Source organism: Gastrolobium bilobum, unplaced genomic scaffold (assembly GCF_033153095.1).
Source record: "Gastrolobium bilobum isolate Gb01-03AN ecotype WA unplaced genomic scaffold, APGP_CSIRO_Gbil_v1 utg7613, whole genome shotgun sequence".
In the NCBI taxonomy this organism is placed as follows: Eukaryota; Viridiplantae; Streptophyta; class Magnoliopsida; order Fabales; family Fabaceae; genus Gastrolobium; species Gastrolobium bilobum.
In genome coordinates, this window is record NW_026898007.1 from 181,839 (window position 1) to 187,240 (window position 5,402).

The following is a 5,402-nucleotide window of genomic DNA, read 5'->3' on the forward strand; positions in this document are numbered from 1 at the left end:
TGAGGCTGAATGCAGGATTGTCCAAAAGCTTTTGGGCTAAAGCAATCAGAACGACATCATATGTGCTTATCAATTGAGGAACGACAGTCGAAGCATGATCCAAGGTCAAAAGAGTGTATTTTTCCTAGATATGAAGATGGGCTGAAAGGATATAGGTTATGGGATCTGATGACTGAGAAGGAGATTATCAGCAGAGATGTGGTGTTTAATGATAAGCACATTCTGAAAATGATCGAGAAGGAAAAACCAACAATTGTCGACAAACATATCCATCCAGTTGAGGTGGAGTTGCTTGAACAAACAGATGAACTAGAAGAGGGTGAAGAGGAGCGACCTACAAAGCACCAGAAGACATTTTATATTCTATTTAGAGATCAAGAAAGGTGTGTGAAAAAGCTAGTGCAAACATATGGCTTTGAGGACATATAGTCATCTATGCGCTTATTGGCAGTAGTGGAGATCTATCTAGCTATCAAGAGGCTATTAAGTCCAAGGATGATGACAAATTGGCTATAGCGATGGTAGAAGAGATGATGTCTTTACAGAAGAACCAGACTTGGAATCTAGTTAAGCTTCCAAAGAGATCGAAGGCTATAAGATGCAAATGGGTTTACAGGAAAATGGAAGCTCGGTCAGAGGAGGAAGGTGAAAGATTCAAGGTCAGACTGGCGGCGAAAGGGTTAGCTCAAAGAGAACGAATTTTCTATAATGAAATATTTTCTCCAGTGATGAATCACACTTCAATTTGGTTGATTCTTTCTATTATCATATCACAGAACATGGAGGTAGAACAACTTGATTTTAAAATAGTCTTTCTCCATGATAATTTAGATGAAATGATCTATATGCAGCAAACTGAGGGGTTTATTAAACTACAGAAGAAAGAATTAGTTTGTAGATTAAAGAATTCCTTTTACGGTTTGAAGCAGTCCCCTAGACATTGGTAAATGCAATTTGACATATTTATGGTGGCTCATGGTTACTCTTGTAGTGAGTATGATTCATGTGTTTATTTCAAATCACTCCAAGATGATTCTATTATATTGTTAACGCTATATTAGATGACATGTTGATAGTGGCAAAGAAAAAGTTAGATATTCTTCAATTGAAGAAGTTGTTAAGTAGTGAATATGACATGAAGGACCTTAGATAAGCCAAGAGGTTTCTAGGGATGTAATTTCATAGAAATTACGAGGAAGGGAAGCTGTGATTGCCCCACAAACTCAAGCTTACCGTCTAGGTGGAACAATACATACATATCATAAGGCACTTGCACTTAACAGCTCAATAGCATTCCAAATATCAATACATGAAAACAAATCATACATATAAACCATCCCTTCATGAGGTATGGTGGAACCAACAATGGCAAAACTGAGGACACGAAAGCTTACCTCTAAGCAATCAATCCAAGCCAAAGTCCACACTAGCTCAAGGTCCACAAACAACACAATCACAATCTGTTTAGACCAACAATCATATCAATATTTATAATCTAAGAGTTCATGACATAAAGACAACGTTCTCTTTATCGTTTCATGCCCTTAGGCTTCTCCCAAAGCCTTAAGCCCTTAATCTACGTGATTCTGACTTAGTTCAATTATTACAGAGGTTCAACTCACCAATCTAGGGTCTATAAACCCGTAGTACCATTCTGTCAGAACAGGACACTGACCATCTCAAAATTCCCAGAATATCCGGATATTTGTCGGGGCCATATCCGGATATTGTAACAGCCCCAAACCCCGTAGCATGATATTGTCCGCTTTGCCCTCGGGCTCACGGTTTTGTTTCTTGGGACACCCCACAAAAGGCCTCACACTAGAAGAGGTATATCCACACCCTTATAAGGCATGCTTTGTTCTCCTCTCCAACCGATGTGGGACATTACATCCTCCCCCACTGAGAATACAGCGTCCCCGCTGTACACACCGGTCCAGGGCCAGGCTCTGATACCAAATGTAACAGCCCCAAACCCCGTAGCATGATATTGTCCGCTTTGCCCTCGAGCTCACGGTTTTGTTTCTTGGGACACCCCACAAAAGACCTCACACTAGAAGAGGTATCCACACCCTTATAAGGCATGCTTTGTTCCCCTCTCCAACCGATGTGGGACATTACAGATATCCATATCCAGATATCACAAACCCCATATCCAGATATCAATATCTGGATATTTCACGACAGAATGCAGTTTCTACATTTCGCGAAGATATCCTTCCAAGGTTGTGTTTTTAACAGATCTATATGTCCAAGAATCCATTTTTAGGCATATTTAAACCAATACACATGCTAGTTACTTAATCATCTCATTAAACATGCCAAGACTCCACTTTTATTAAAGAAACTCATGATCAAAGGTTCAAGAACATACCCCAAGCTCCAAAACAAAGATAGATGATACTCTAGGAGCTCTCAAGTCAGCTCCAAGGTGCTGACTCCAAGGGTCCATGAAAATGAGCTTCAAGATGGTTCCTTTCTTCATAAAGATTGCTTCTTGGAGTACAACTACCAACAAAATGGCTTCAACAACACAAGCCAAGGAACTCAGCCTACACCTTCCCAAGACAGTGGCTGAAAGTCAGAATTGAAGCACTCATCTCCCTCACAATGCTAACCCACACCAAGTCAAGTGTTTAAATGAAGAAAATTAACAAGAAAGGTGGAAGTTTGAGAGGTTTTCAAGCAATGGTGACCAAGGAAGAAGGTGGCAGCAGATGAGCACCAACAACTCACGTAGGAGGAACTAGAAAATTAACCTAGGATCATGTGCCACCTCTATTTATAGGTTTGTTAATTTTCATCACACTGAATTAGCACTAATAGCTACGCTTATCATTTTAATCTCAAACTTTAGATTCTGAACCTAGCAATTTTTCTAAGATTTATCATATTTTATTTTATTTTTCGCAGCACTTTGTCGGTACGCGCTTTTACGTAGCCAGTAACAGTTCTGACACCCGTTCTCATTATTTTGACTCCAAACTTGATATACTAGTCCTAGATATTATTCTAGTGATATATACATACTTTTCATAATTTTTCGAGATACTTCATCGGTACGCACTTGTACCATGAGGTATAACCGGTATCGGCACTTTTCGTCAAAAAAGCGACTTTCAACATTATTAATCACTTACTATAATTATTTAAGCTATCTCATAATTATTCAAGGTCAATTATGAAATTTATCTCTTAACTCATAATTAAATTAATTAAATTCCTAATTTAACGGTGCGGGTCCTTACACTTTTTATGGAGGACCTATTTGTTTGAGGTCAGTCTTATAATCTATAATAGCGTTATCAACAACTGAACCAAGGTACACGGCTTAACCGAGACAAGAAAAGAGGCTTTGTGACATAATGGGTTGGTGGAGGAACTAGGGTTCCATCAAGGCAGTGTGTAGATATTGTGTGATAGAGTGCTATTCATATAGTAAAAAATCATATGTTTCATACCAGGACCAAACATATTGATGTGCGGTACCACAAGATTCATGAGTGGATAAATGATGGTGACATTGCAGTTCATAAAATTCATATGAAGGAGAATGTTGTAGATATCCTAGCAAAGTCAGCTCCTTAAAAGAAGTTCAAGCATTGCTTGAACTTAATCCAATTTGTTGATTGTTGAGTTCATAGTGGAGTATCTAGGGCGAGCGATGCATCTACTATAAAAGGATGTTCATAATTGTAGTATATTGAGAAATCAAGTCAAGGTAAAGATTGTTGAAATTGCTGACTTAATTTTCATGGTGGGCTATTAATTCAAACATGGTAGGCTACTTATTCTTCATATGGAAAAATATGTTATTATGGTGGATATTAGATTTTACGCTAGATGGAAATTTTCCTATATAATAGGTGCATGAGCAAGTTCTAAACACACCAAAAGAAAAGCATAACAAATGCTTTGGTGAAAGAGTTTAGAGAGAAAGCTCAAGTTATAGCATTTCTAGTGCGAGGGGGTTAGAGAAAATAATAGTAAAATTATTTTCTTAGAGAGATCAATTTTGTAATACTCCAGATATTTTTAGTGGATTTCTGAGAGCTTTTCCCGTGATTTTTTCCAGTTGGATTTTTCACGTAAAATCTTGTGTGCCACTATTATTGCTGTTATTTTTACGTGTTGATTTCTTGGCAGGTGAAATTAAAGGTAAAGTTAATTTATACCATGCGCTAGTGTCTAAGAAAGTGATTCAAAAGGCATACATCTTAAATTTAATGGTTATTTAAGGTGTTACCATTGTAGTAGCATAGAGAGACTCCCACTTGACTTGCACCTACCTGGTCAACTGGTGTGGTAAACAATGTCTTAAATTTCTAACAAATACAATTACAATTATAGTGAAATTATATCCTATTTATCTGTTTTACTTCCTTTTATATGAACTCTAGGCGTATTTGTGCGATTAACATAAGCTTATGTAAGATTCAGGGTATTGAAGAAGCATGGTTTGAGATGAATTATAATGTTTTCATTATTGCTATACATAGAGCATACATAGCCACTTAAGTTTTTCTTAGGTAAGTAGGATTAGTAGGTACAACTTAGGTAGAGTTTGTAGGTTTTAGTTGTAGCAAAAACTCTCAATGCCCCAATATAATCAAAATATTTTTAGTACTACAGATGTATCGAACACTCAGTATCTCTTTTATTAAATATGAAAAAAGTAATACATTTATACTATCTCTATCTTTATAGTTATTTTCTTCTATATCCTCTCTTTTTTCCTATTGGAAAAGGGTGTACATACTCTCGAAGCATTGAAAATGTATAATAGGAAAATACAACTTCAAGTACCCTAAGTCTTAGCTGTCTATAACTCCTACGAAATCAAATGTGAGGTTTATTTGTTTGCTGTATGGAAAGGTAAGCTTGATTAATTGAGAATTGAATCCAACATCAAGTGCTTTTCAAGTAAAGTTGGGTGTGACTTGAGTCACTACGAAGTCATTAGTGTTGGGATCCAAGTATAGTAGTAAAATTCTACATTGATTACAAATAAATTAGAGGGAATAGTTCATAAACCCCCCGTGATTTACTTTTTTATCACTTGCATTGCTATGCTTTTTTTTCTTATCAATTAATTACCCCCACATGATTTTTTTTCATCCAAGTTCACCTATAATATTGTTAATAATTAAATTAACTTATTTATTTTACCTTGGAGTTTTAGTTATCAAAAATAAAATTTGATCTTAAAAATAAAAATGGTGGCAAAGTCTACTAAATAAAATTTATTGAAAATAAAATAAATTAAAAAAACACAACTCTTTGTCCTAAATTTAATCAACGTATGTTAAAATTTAATTAAACACTAATTCAACATAACAATAACAATAACAGTTAACTATTATTATATCCCACTCAAGAATCGACCATATATAAGCTGTCTT